Source organism: Odocoileus virginianus, chromosome 10, assembly GCF_023699985.2.
Source record: "Odocoileus virginianus isolate 20LAN1187 ecotype Illinois chromosome 10, Ovbor_1.2, whole genome shotgun sequence".
Lineage (NCBI taxonomy): Eukaryota > Metazoa > Chordata > Mammalia > Artiodactyla > Cervidae > Odocoileus > Odocoileus virginianus.
The window spans coordinates 40,989,581-41,003,705 of NC_069683.1; the positions used below are offsets into that span (position 1 = coordinate 40,989,581).

The 14,125-nt window shown below is 39.3% G+C and overlaps 1 long non-coding RNA gene and 1 other non-coding gene across 3 annotated transcripts; one reads left to right on the forward strand and one right to left on the reverse strand.

The window, feature by feature from the left end:
* Positions 1–690: 690 nt before the first annotated feature.
* Positions 691–6,214, forward strand: LOC110144720 (uncharacterized). Of its 2 annotated transcripts, none has more exons than XR_002315958.2 (3): positions 691–846; positions 5,673–5,787; positions 5,921–6,214. It is a non-coding gene; the product is annotated as an uncharacterized lncRNA (long non-coding RNA). The 2 variants fall into 2 exon arrangements; XR_002315957.2 differs by having other exon boundaries at positions 692–846; positions 5,991–6,214.
* A 6,022-nt stretch (positions 6,215–12,236) lies between these two features.
* On the reverse strand, positions 12,237–12,343 carry LOC139037298 (U6 spliceosomal RNA). Its single transcript, XR_011490119.1, has one exon. It is a non-coding gene; the product is annotated as a U6 spliceosomal RNA (small nuclear RNA).
* Positions 12,344–14,125: the final 1,782 nt, after the last annotated feature.

The window sequence follows — 14,125 nt, forward strand, 5'->3', positions numbered from 1 at the left end:
CATTCTGCTGCTACTACTCTTGTCGCAATGAATTTTCTAAGGTCTATATATCTTATGTCATAGATTCCCCTCCTACAACACTGATTCATCTCTTTATTATATGGAATTCCCCAAACCAGTGTCACACACTTAAATGCCTACAAGTGCGAGGTGGATGATGTAAGTAAAGCTGGCTAAGTGGGGATTGTAATGACTATCTGCCTTGTCCAAAGAGAGAAGTTGTTACTTTGCTCCAGCCAGTTGCTGCCATGAAGGAATGCAGGCTAAGAATTGTCAGAACGCCAATATTTTCAAGAGAAGCCAGACATCCTAATTTTTATTATGGAAACTTGTGATTTGGTAATGTTGGGAAAAACCCCAACTCTGTAAGCAGGCCAATACAATGTGTCTATAGGTCTAATTCTACCCCTGGGCACCAGTTGGTAACCTTAGTCCTAAAACTTTTCTAGTTTTCTATGATATCATATTTAAAGGAATAAAGGACTGTTCCATCTCCTTCTGACATTACTGGTTTCCCAAAGAAGGACTCATCCTTCTCCTCTTGTGAAGAATTATTTTGCACCACCCTTTAGTAGTTTCAGTTTGTCCACCCCTTTAAGCATCAAGTTTTACCTCTCTTTTGTGATAGCATGAACTATACTAACAATCTTCTACATTCTTGAATTTGCCTGGCCACACCCTTTATGACATCATGAATTGCCTTACCACTTTGGAATGTCAACTAATGCCTTCATACTACTCCAATCATTGCCAATTTCTTTGTATCATGTCCAATGTATTAACCTCATTCAGGACTGTAGCCTAGGATGGGATGTGGAAAGCAAATTTGTATGGCACCACAAAAGGGTGAGTTGCTTGGGAAAGTTCATGATGTCTTTAGAAAATGTCTACATGAAAAGGATCATAAAAGTTAGAGGGACCTCCTTGGTGGTCCAGTGGCTAAGATTCCATGCTCCCAATGTAGGGGGCTCAGGTTCAATCTCTGGTCAGGGAACTAGATCCCACATGCTGCAGCTAAGAGTTCGCATGCCACAAGTAAAAATTCCACATGCCACATCAAAGACTGAAGGTCCTGTGTCCCACAACTAAGAGCTGGTGCAAATAAATATTTTCTTTAAAGAATAATAAAAGTTAGAGAAGGATGTGTAAACACTGTGAGTCAGATCTCTTTAGACTGAGTAAAAGTACAAACTCAGTTTTGCAAGTATTTCAGATAAACATCTATTATAGTGAAATTTTATAGGAGATCTCTAAAGTGACTGCTTTCTGGATATTCTGTCTATTCCTTAGGGGGAACAAGAGGTTATGTTTTTTTAACTTCATAAAATAAAAATAAAAATCTAGTGATTGGGAATAAGATTTATATAACTATAGTCATTGCACATTTTAAGTTTTTTGCTGAACAAAAACAAAAATTATGAATATAGCACACACTACTTGATAATGTTCCTTACTGCAGCATGACTGAATTTTTTCTCACTAAATTCTTATAATCTGTGAAACAAATACTTCATACTACTTTGTTTCTAGTTTGTTCTTTCCTTTTTTAAGGATTGCTAGTGCTAGTCACTCAGTCATGTCTGACTCTGTGACCTCATGGACTGTAGCCTGCCAGGCTCCTCTGTCCATGGAATTCTCCAGGCAAGAATACTGGAGTGGGTAGCCTTTCTCTTCTCCAATGAATCTTCCTGACCCAGGTATTGAACTCAGGTCTTTGGGATTGCAGGTAGATTCTTTACTGACTGAGCCACCAGGGAAACCCAAGGATTGCTAAGTGGGAGTAAAATTATTGTTCCTAGGATATTATAAAACTTTCTCAGTAAAGATAATTTAATTTTTAAAGTAAAGGACTTTTGAAATTATTGTCATTGTAACATGGATCTAGATACTGTTTTTACTGTTTGATTTATTAATATGTCTCTCCTATGTGATGATCACTAATATCAGCAGGCAGAGGATACAATTTTCATTCTCTTTCTAAAGGAAAAAAGATAAAAATAGGGATTTCTCTGGCGGTCCAGTGGCTAAGACTCCACACTCCCAATGTAGGGGTCCCAGGTTTGATCCCTAGTCAGGGAACTAGATCCCACATGTCACAATTAAAGATCCTGAATACCACAACTAAGACTCGGTGCAGTCAAATAAATTTTTTAAAAGAGAAAAACAAAAATCAAATCCCTTTGTCAAAATACTGAGAAAAACATCCTAAGAATATCTAAGATAATTTGGTAATTTTCCTTTTATTCACTTATTTGTTCATTCAACAAATATGTATTAATTGCCTATTACATGTATTGAACTCTGGGTAAATGGTGATAAACCAAATATTGTCTGTACTCTCACAGATATTCTGGCCACATGAGAGAGACAGACAAAAAACAATTAAGGAGGGGCTCCCCTGGTGGTTTAGTGGTAAAGAATTCACCTGCCAATGCAGGAGACATAGGTTTGATCCCTGATCCGGGAGGATTCCACATGCCTCTGAGCAACTAACCCCATGGTGCTCCACAACTATTGCGCCTGTGACCTAGAGCCCAGGAGCCACAACGACTGAGTCCATGTGCTGCAACTGCTGAAGCCCATGCACCTTAGAGCCCATGCTCTGCAACAAGAGAAGCTATCACAATTAGAAGCTCTCACACCACAACTAGAGAGTAGCCCCTGCTTGCCACAACTAGAGAAAAGTTGAGCAGCAATGAAGACCCAGCACAGCCAAAAATAAATTAATAAAATAAAAAAAAATTAAAGAAAAAAGTGCATATGTATGTATGAGTGTGTGAGTCACTCACTCAAAGTCGCTCTTTGCAACCCCATGAACTATTCAGTCTATGAATTCTCTAGGTGAGAATACTGGATTAGGTAGCCTTTCCCTTCTCCAGGGGATCTTCCAAACCCAGGGATCGAACCCAGGTCTCCCACATTTCAGGAGGATTCTTTACCAGCTGAACCAGGGAAGCCCAAATATTTGTATACCTATATATAAATGAATTTCATACATATGTACATGTATATTATTAGGGAGAATAATGGGAAGGAGGAGAGGAAAATTACTTCAGGTTGAGTGGTCAGAGTGGGCTTTTCTGAAGCAATGGCACTTAAGTACTAGTGAAGAAGGATCTGACTATGTAAAATGTAGAGGAAAGAGTGGTCTCTGAAGTGGGTATAGCTTGGGCAATGGCCTTGCCTAGGAATGGCTTCTCAGAACAACAATAAACATGGCTAGAGAACAGTGATTGAGAAGGATATTAGTGAGAAATAAGGTTGAACTGAAAGCTAGGAGACCTCATGAAGAGTCTTGACAGACACTGGACAGAGTTTGGATTAGAAGTCATTGTTTTCAAGTAAAGTCAGGTTATGTTTTAAAGATCATCCGCCACCCACACGCCCCACTCCCCCACAACTGCTGTGTGGAGAATGGGATATAGGAAATCAGAGTGAGTTTCAGACATGACTTTTGTAGCTATTTGCAGTATTCTAGTGAGAAATGACGATGACTTGGACTGGGTTGGTGGGAGGAGAGAGAAAAGTAGATTATGTATGTAAGAGTAGAGTCAACAGAACTTGCTGATGAGTTAGATATATAGTATGAAGGAGCATTAAGAATCAGGAATGACTCACAGGATTTGGCTTAAGCAACTAGGTACATTCCATTTATTGAAATGTAAAAGACAGAGTGCCGAATAGGTTCTCTGGGAAGCAGATGCTAAAACAGAGTTAGGTGTGCCACAAGTTTCTCAGGAAACAACACTTGTAAAAGGAAAAGATGCAGGAGCAGAATGGTACAGGGAAAGTTGCGAGCAGCGATGAAACCTGACAAAGTCTTTGCCAGCCCAATGGTAAGTACCAGAGCAAAGGCTGCTAGTTAGTAGAGTTCTGTGTTAGACTGCTTGGTGTCTAACACTGCCTTAGGTCCTTTTACTACCACTTTGCTCTTTCATTGGCTGGCGATCTCCCCAAGAAGAGCATGCCATCAGTTATATGGCATATAATGTTGGCTCTAAAGGTGAGGTAGACCCTGAAGCAGGTAAGAACTGTAAGCTGTCGGCTAACCACATGCTTCACAGCTGGGCAGCCAGCCAGTCCTTTCTTGAAGAGGGATTTGAGTAAGCACATCTCCTTGTCCCCACAGGGAACAGCAGGTAGGAAAAGATCAAGAATTTAGTTTTCAATAGGAGGGAGGGGCTAAGACAATTAATTAGATCATTCACTCATCAAATACTTATTGAGCTTCTAAATAGACCACTCAAATGGAAATGTCATGCACATAATTGGAGGCAGCTCAGAGTTCAAAAGAGATGTTTAGGCCAGAGATATTTGAAAATTAGCATATATATGATATTTAAGGTCACAGACTGGTTTGTATCACCTATTAAGAGACAGAACAGTTTTTAACCCTGAGAAATATCACTTCCCTAGGGACTGTTAGGAGGCAACTTGGGCTGTCACACTGACTAAAGGGACAATAGGAACACTGCTGGTATTTAGGGTAAAGGGCCTAGGACTGTACAACATCCTGGAATGCATGGAAAATCCTACTCAATGAAGAAGTGTCCAACAGAAAATGCCGAAAGTGCCTGTGTGGGGAAATTGGCTGTAGACAGAGAAGTAGTCCTAGAACCAACCCTTGGGACATTCCAACCCTTAGAAGTTGGGTAATGGAGAAGATCCCTGGTGGCTCAGCAGGAAGGAATCTGCCTGCCAATGCAGGAGATGTGGGTTTGATCCCTGGGTGGGGAAGATCTCCTGAAGAAGGAAATGGCAATTCACTTCGAATTCTTGCCTGGGAAATCTCACAGACAGAGAAGCCTGGTGGGCTACAGTCTATGTGGTCACAAAAGAGTCGGATGTGATTTAGTAACTAAACAACAACAATGGAGAAGAAGCTGGCAAAGGAGACCAAAAAAGGAGTAAGTAGAAAGGTAGAAAGAAAACTAGAACAAGTGGTGTCAGATGCCAAGAGCGCAAATTGTTTCAGGAGAGACAGGTCAGCAGCAAAGAATGATGTTGAACGGTTGAATAAGACGAGGACAGAAAAGTGTCCATTCAAAGGCAAGCTTAATAAGAGCCATCTCAGAGGAGTGGTGGAGATGGAAGCCAAATTGGTATAAGCTGAGAGTAAAGAGAGGGAAGCAAGCAGAGAAAAGAACTTTTTAAAGGAATCTGAATAAATAATAAGCAGGGAAACAAATTGGAAGGTGACTGAGAGTTAAGGGAAGGATTTTATTTCAAATATTTTATTATCAAAGTTTTAAACATACAGAAAAGTTGAAAGAATGTTGCAGTAAGTCTCACTGAACTCTATAATTAACATTTTACTATGCTTGCTTTATCATATCTCTTTTATCTACACATAAGGAAGGAATCTTTAAAGATGGAAAACATTCCTAGAGCATGTTTGTATGCCTAGAATATGATTCAATAGCTAGGGAAGATGAATGATACAGGAAAGAAAGGGGATAACCAAGTGAAAAAAAAAAGAAGTCTTCGAGAACTGGGGGAAGGGAACAGGATTCAGAGTACAAGTAAAGGGATTGCCTTTTGTTGTTACAGAAAGGAAAAAAGAGAACATAGTTAACAGAATCATGTAGGTTTGTGGATTTAATGTTGAGAAATTTAGCAGTCACTATACCACTGGCTAACTAACAGCTTAGACCCGCTTCTATTGCTGACAGAACCCAAAATTTGGCACCGACAAGCCCAGATCAGGGGGATTAACAGTGGTCTAAGTCAGTCATGACCATCACACTCCCTTCTGCCAGATACTGACTCTCCCATCATATCTTGAAGGTAAGAGAATGGTCATATAACCTATTTCTGGTCAATAGACCTTAAGGGTTTTTTTTTTTTTTTTTTTTGCTGAGGGGGCTTCAGTGAAAGATTTTCCTTTGCTGATAAAAGTAGAGGGAACTTCTCATATAAGGTCCTTCTGCTGCTTCCTCCATCCTCATGTTTTTCCGACTTTTGGATGTGGTCATGATTCATGATGTCAGGAAGTATGAGAGCCATCTTTCAACTTTCCATAAACTTGAAGATGAAAAGCCAGAGCTCAGAAAAGGAAAAAGACTGTGATGATACTGTTTAGCAACTGAAGCAATGCCAACAACTACCTACATCCAGACTTACTTTTATGATAGAAAGTTAAACTTCAATTCACTGAAGCCTCTGTCATCAGGTTTTACATCATTTTAGGTAAATAAAGATACAGAATATGGAAGGTGTGTGACAGCTATTCTTTTTTCTGCTGAACAGCCCTCCCTAGCTTGATTCTGGCTATAGACTCTATTCCCTAGGCCACAGGAGCGAATACCCAACCTAACATGACTTAGATTTTTCTTACTGAGAATTTTAAACTTAATTAGGAACACCAAAAAAAAAAAACTCCCACAAAAAACAGAAGGAGACAATCTAATTGTCACCTCTAAAAAGAAAATCTACAATCTCCTGGCCCTGGGATTCTTTTCCCATTCAGTCTATGAATTACTCTTCTATCTTTCCAATAAATTCCCATTTTATTAAATTAATTTAAAATTTTATTTTTGGCTGTGCTGGGTCTTTGTTGCTGCACATGGGCTTTCTCTAGTCATGGGGAGAGGAGGCTATTCTCTAGCTTCAGTGTGAGGGCTTCTTTTGCAGACCACAGGCTCTAGACCCATGGGACTCAGTACTTGTGGCACATGGGCCTAGTTGCTTTGTGGCATGTGGATTCTTCTTGGACCAGGGATTGAACCCATGAACCCATGTCCCCTCCATTGGCAAGCAGATTCTTAACCACTGGAACACCAGGGAAGTTCCCCTTTTCCTTGAAGTTAGCTGGAATCGATTTCTGTTGCTTTAAACCAGTGGTTGTGATTAGGGGAGATTTTACTACTCAACAGATACCTGGCAATGTCTGGAGATATTTTTGTTTGACACCTGGGGTATTACTGGCATCTTGAGTAGATACCAGGAAACCTGCTAACATCCTATTACACTTAGGACCATCTTCCATAACAAAAACATATTTGGCCCAAAGTATAAATAGTGCTGTTGAAAAAACCTGCTTTAAAATAGGAGTTCTTCTATGGTCACCTTATCTTCGACAAAGGAGGCAAGGATATACAATGGAAAAAAGACAACCTCTTTAACAAGTGGTGCTGGGAAAACTGGTCAACCAGTTGTAAAAGAATGAAACTAGAACACTTTCTAACACCATACACAAAAATAAACTCAAAATGGATTAAAGATCTAAATGTAAGACCAGAAACTATAAAACTCCTAGAGGAGAACATAGGCAAAACACTCTCCGACATAAATCACAGCAGGATCCTCTATGACCCACATCCCAGAATTTTAGAAACAAAAGCAAAAATAAACAAATGGGACCTAATGAAACTTAAAAGCTTTTGCACAACAAAGGAAACTATAAGAAAGGTGAAAAGACAGCCCTCAGATTGGGAGAAAATAATAGCAAACGAAGCAACAAAGGATTAATCTCAAAAATATGCAAGCAACTCCTCCAGCTCAACTCCAGAAAAATAAATGACCCAATCAAAAAGTGGGCCAAAGAACTAAACAGACATTTCTCCAAGGAAGACATACAGATGGCAAAAAAACACATGAAAAGATGCTCAACATCACTCATTATCAGAGAAATGCAAATCAAAACCACAATGAGGTACCATTACACGCCAGTCAGGATGGCTGCTATCCAAAAGTCTACAAGCAATAAATGCTGGAGAGGGTGTGGAGAAAAGGGAACCCTCTTACACTGTTGGTGGGAATGCAAATTAGTACAGCCACTATGGAGAACAGTGTGAAGATTTCTTAAAAAGCTGGAAATAGAACTGCCATATGACCCAGCAATCCCACTTCTGGGCATACACACCGAGGAAACCAGATCTGAAAGAGACACGTGCACCCCAATGTTCATCACAGCACTGTTTATAATAGCCAGGCCATGGAAGCAACCTAGATGCCCATCAGCAGACGAATGGATGAGGAAGCTGTGGTACATATACATCATGGAATATTACTCAGCCTTTAAAAAGAATTCATTTGAATCAGTTCTAATGAGATGGATGAAACTGGAGCCCATTATACAGAGCGAAGTAAGCCAGAAAGATAAAGACCGTTACAGTATACTAACACATATATATGGAATTTAGAAAGATGGTAACGATAACCCTATATGCAAAACAGAAAAAGAGACTCAGATGTATAGAACAGACTTGTGGACTCTGTGGGAGAAGGCGAGGGTGGGATGTTTCAAGAGAACAGCATCGAAACATGTATATTATCTAGGGTGAAACAGATCACCAGCCCAGGTTGGATGCATGAGACATGTGCTCGGGCCTGGTGCACTGGGAAGACCCAGAGGGATGGGGTGGAGAGGGAGGTGGGAGAGGGGACTGGGACTGGGAATACATGTAAATCCATGGCTAATTCATTTCAATGTATGACAAAAACCACTGCAATGTTGTAAAGTAATTAGCCTCCAACTAATAAAAATAAATGGAAAAAAAAAAGAGAGGGAAAAAAAATTTAAAAAAATAAAATAGGAGTTCTTTAACCTGGACAAGGAGGTTCTGAACAAATCTGAAAAGATCGGTGGAAAATGAGTGGGAATGAAGAATGGGAGGTCTGAACGGCAAGGGGAAGTGTGGAATGGACTTTGAGAGTGTGGAAGAGAGAGCATGCTAAGGAAACACTGGAGGATTGAGAAGCAATGGTGAGGGTCTGTCTAAGGTCAGTGACAATGAATTTAGAGATGTCCATGCTAAGTTGCTTCAGCTGTGTCTGACTCTTTGCAACCTTATGGACCATAGCCTACCAGGCTCCTCTAACCATTAGATTCTCCAGGTATGAATACTGGAGTGGGTTGCCATTTCCTTCTCCAGGGGAACATGGGTTTATTGATATTTCTCCTGCTATGCACAGCTATGTTGGTACAGATAAGGAGAAGGCATAATTTGGATTAATCCAGAGCTCAGTTTTTGTCAGGTGAAAGCAACAGAGGGAAAGAAAGGCAAAGGAGTTGATGAACCAGAGAAATTAAGTTGGATAACGAGAGAAATAATAAGAGAGAATTGAGAACAAAACTGGTGGGAAAAAGAAATTAAGAAAACAATCCCATTTACAGTTGTACCAAAAGGAATAAATTACCTAGGCATAAACTAAATGAAGGAGGTTAAAGATCTGTTTACTGACAACTATCAGACACTGATGAAAGAAATTGGAAGTACACACAAATGCAAATAAATGCAAAGATATTTTCTGCTCATAAATTAGAAAAATTAGTATTATTAAAATGTTCATACTACCCAATGATATTGAATACAATTTCTAATGAAATTCTAATGTAATTTTTCACAGAAACAAAACAAACAATCCTAAAATTTCATTGTAACCACAAAAGTGAAAGTGAAAGTGTTAGTTGCTCAGTTGTGTCTGACTCTGTAACTTCCTGAACTGTAGCCTGCCAGGAGTTTTCCTCCTATCAATGGAGTTTTCCAGGCCAGAATATGGGAGTGGGTAGCCATTCCCTTCTCCAGAAAATCTTCCTGACTCAGGAATCAAACCCAGGCCTTTTCATTGCAGGCAGATTCTTTACCATCTGAGTACCAGGGAAGCCAAGGAAATCAAACCAGTCAATTCATTTGAAGGACTGATGCTGAAGTTGAAGCTCCAATACTTTGGTCACCTGATGCAAAGAGCCGATTCATTGGAAAAGACCCTGATGGTGGGAAAGACTGAGGGTAGGAGGAGAAGGGGATGACAGAGGATGAAATAGTTGGATGGCATCACCGACTCAATGGACATGAGTTTGAGAAAACCCTGGAAGATAGGGAAGGACAGGGAAGGCTGGCATGCTCTAGTCCATCGGGTTGCAAAGAGTCAGACACGACTTAGCAACTGAACAACAACCACCACAAAAGACTTTGAGTAGCCAAAACAATCTTGAGAAAGAAAAACAAAGCTGAAGCCATCACACTTCCTGATTTCAAATTATATTATAATGTTATAGCAATCAAAACAGTATATTAGCACAAAATAGACATTACAGATCAATGGAAGAAAATAGAGAGCCAAGAAATAAACACAAGCATATATAATCAATTAAATTTAACAAAGGAGACAAGAATATGCATTGGGGAAAGGACAGTTTCTCTAATAAATGGTCAGAAAAATTGGACAGCCACATGCAAAACAATAAAACTAGCCCACTGTTTTACACCATACCCCAAAATGAACTCAAAATGGATTAAAGACATGAATGTAAGACCTGAAACAATAAAACTCCTAGAAGAACTTCAACATAGGTGGTAACTTCCTGAACATCAATCTTATTGATGATTTTTTTAAAAAACAAAGATAATAAAGGCAACAATAAATAAGTTGGACTATATCAAACCAAAAAGCATTTGCAGGGACTTCCCTGGTGGTTGAGGGGTTAAGACTCCGTGCTTCCACTGCAAGGGGCAGAGGTTCTATCTCTGGTCAGGAAACTAAGATACCACAGGCCATGTGGCAGGGTCAAAAAAGAAAAACATTAACAAAAAGGCAACCTATGGAATGAGAAAAAAATGTTTGCAAATCCTAAATCTGATAAATGATTCATATCCAAAGATATAAAGAACTCATACAACTCAATAGCAAAGAATCAAATAATCCAATTTAAAAATGGGCAAAGAACTTGAGTAAACATTTTTTCAAAGAAGATATTCAAATGGCCAACAGGTGCATGAAAAGGTGCTCAACATCACTAATCTTCAGGGAAATGCAAATCAAAATCACAATGAGATCATCTCACAGTCACTAGAAAGGGTGTTATCAAAAAGATAAGAAATAAGTGTTGGTTCATATCCTATGATAAACCATAGAGAAAAGGATATGTATATATATACACACACACACACACACACACACATATATATATATGTATAAAGACTATATATGTATTTATAATATCAGCTCTTTGCTCTAAAGCAGGGATTAACAACATTGTAAATCAACTATATTTCAGCTAAAAAAAGAAAAAGAAGTACTAAGGCTATGGAAAAGAGGGAACCCTAGTGTACCTAGGGCTTCTTTGTAGGCTCAGATTGTTAAGAATCTGCCTGCAGTGCAGGAGACCTGGATTCGATCCCTGAGTCAGGAAGATCTCCTGGAGAAGGGAATGGCAACCCACTCCAGCATTCTTGCCTGGAGAATCCCATAGACAGAGGAGCCTGGCGGGCTACAAACCACAGGCTCACAAACAGTTGGACATGACTGAATAACTAACATTTTCACTTTAGTGCACTATTGGTGGTGATGTAAATTGTTACAGCCACTATGGAAAATGGTATGGAGGTTCCTCAAAAAATTAAAATGAGAATTACCACTTTGTTGTTCAGTAGCTCAGTCATGTCCAACTCTTTGCGACCCCATAGACGGCAGCACACTGGGCTTCCCTGTCCTTCACCATCTCCTGGAGCTTGCTCAAACTCATGTCCATTGGGTCGGTGATGCCATCCAACCATCTCATCCTCTGCTGTCATTTTCTCCTCTTGCCATCAGTCTTTCCCAGCATCAGGGTCTTTTCCAATGAGTTGGCTCTTCGCATCAGGTGGCCAAAGTATTGGAGCTTCAGCTTCAGCATCAGTCCTTCTGATGAATGTTCAGGGTTGATTTCCTTAGAATTGATTGGTTTGATCTCCTTGCAGTCCAGGGGACTCTCAAGAGACTTCTCCAACACAACAGTTCAAAAGCATCAATTCTTCGCCATGCAGCCTTCTTTATGGTCCAACTCTCACATCTATACATGACTACTGAAGAAACCATAGCTTTGACTAGATGGACCTTGGTTGGGATAGTGATGTTTCGACTTTTTAATATGATGTCTAGGTTTGTCATAGCTTTTCTTCCAAGGAGCAAGCATCTTTTAATTTCATAGATGCAGTCACCAATTGCGATTTTGGAACCCAAGAAAAGTCTGTCACTGTTTCCATTGCTTCCCCATCTATTTGCTTGAAGTGATGGGACCAGATGCCATGATCTTAGTATTCTGAATGTTGAGTTTTAAGCCAGCTTTTCACTCTGCTCTTTCACTTTCATTGAGAGGTTCTTTAGTTCCTCTTCACTTTGTCATAAATGTGGTGTCATCTGTATATCTGAGGTTATTGCTATTTCTCCCTGCAATCTTTTTTTTTCTTATTAATACAGTATTTATTTGTCTTCCTTCTTCCCCAGGCTGCCTGGGGAGGTACAGGAGAAGAAAAAATATGGAACGCTTCACGAATTTGCGTGTTATCCTTGCGCAGGTGCCATGCTAATCTTCTCTGTATCGTTCCAATTTTAGTATATGTGCTGCCAAAGTGAGCACTCTCCCTGCAATCTTGATTCCAACTTGTGCTTCATACAGTCTGGCATTTCTCATGATGTACTCTGCATATAAGTTAAATAAGCACGGTGACAATATACAGCCTTAATGTACTCCTTTCCCAATTTGGAACCAGTCTGTTGTTCCATTTTGCTTCTAACTGCTGCTTCTGGACCTGCACATAGGTTTCTCAGGAAGCAGGTAAGGTGGTCTGGTATTCCCATCTCTTAAAGAATTTTCCACAGCTTGTTGAGCTCCACACAGTCAAAGGCTTTAGCGTAGTCAATGAAGCAGAAATAGATGTTCTTCTGGAATTCTCTTCCTTTTTCTATGATCCAACAGACGTTGGTAATTTGATCTCTGGTTCCTCTGCCTTTTCTAAAACCAGCTAGAACATTGGAAATTCTCAGTTCATGTACTGTTGAAGCCTAGTTTGGCGAATTTTGAGCATTACTTTGCTAACATGTGAAATGAGTGTAATTGTGTGGTAGTTTGAACATTCTTTGGCATTGCCTTTCTTTGGGGTTGGAATGAAAACTGACCTTTCCCAGACCGGTGGCCACTGCTGAGTTTTCCAAATTTGCTTCCATATTGCATGCAGCACTTTACAGCATCATTTTTTAGGATTTGAAACAGCTCAACTGGAATTCCATCACCTCCACCCTCTTTGATCATAGTGATGCTTCTTAAGACCCACTTGACTTCATACTGGGTTATGAAGATCTTTTTTGTATATTTCTTCTGTGTATTCTTGGCATCTTTTCTTAATATCTTCTGTTTCTGTTATGTCCATATCATTTCTGTCCTTTATTGTGCCCATATTTGCACGAAATGTTCCCTTGATATTTCTAATCTCTTGAAGAGATCTCTAGTCTTTCCCATTCTATTGTTTTCCTCTATTTCTTTGCACTGTTCACTTAGGAAGGCTTTCTTATCTCTCCTTGCTATTCTTTGGAACTCTGAATTCAGATGGGTATATTTTTCTTCGTTTCCTTTGCCTTTCACTTCTCTTCTTTTCTCAGCTATTTGCAAGGCCTCCTCAGACAACCATTTTGCCTCCTTGCATTTCTTTTTCTTGGGGATGTTTCGCTCACTGCCTCCTGAACAATGTTACAAACCCCCATCAAATTACCGTATAATCCAGCAATTCTACTTTTGGGCATTTATCCAAAGGAAATGAAAACACTAATTTGAAAAAGATATCTGCACCCCTGTGTTCACTGCAGCATTATTTACAATAACCAAGACATGGAAACAATCTACATGTCCATCAGTCAATGAATGGATAAATAAAATATACATATAAAACAATAGAATATTATTTAGCCACAGAAAAGAAGAAAATTCCTCCATTTGTGACAACATGGGTGAACCCTGAGAGCATTATGCTAAGTGAAATAAGCCAGACAGAAAAAGACAAACACTATATGATCTCGTTATATATGGAATCTAAAAAACAAATATGAAAACAGGAACTCACAGATACAGAGAACATATTGGTGGTTACCAGAGGCAATGTGGATCAAGATCAAGTGAAATGGGTGAAGGTAGTCAAAAGGTACAAACTTCCAATTATAAAATAAATAAGTCCTGGAGATGGCAAATAAAGCATGGTGACTATAGCTTATTTTTATTATTTTATTTTACTTTTCATTGGAGTATAATTGATTTATAATGTGCTAGTTTCAGGTGTGCAGCAAACTGAATCAATCATACTTGTACATATATCTACTTTTTTTAAGGTTCTTTTTCCATATAGGTCATTATAGACTATTGCATAGAATT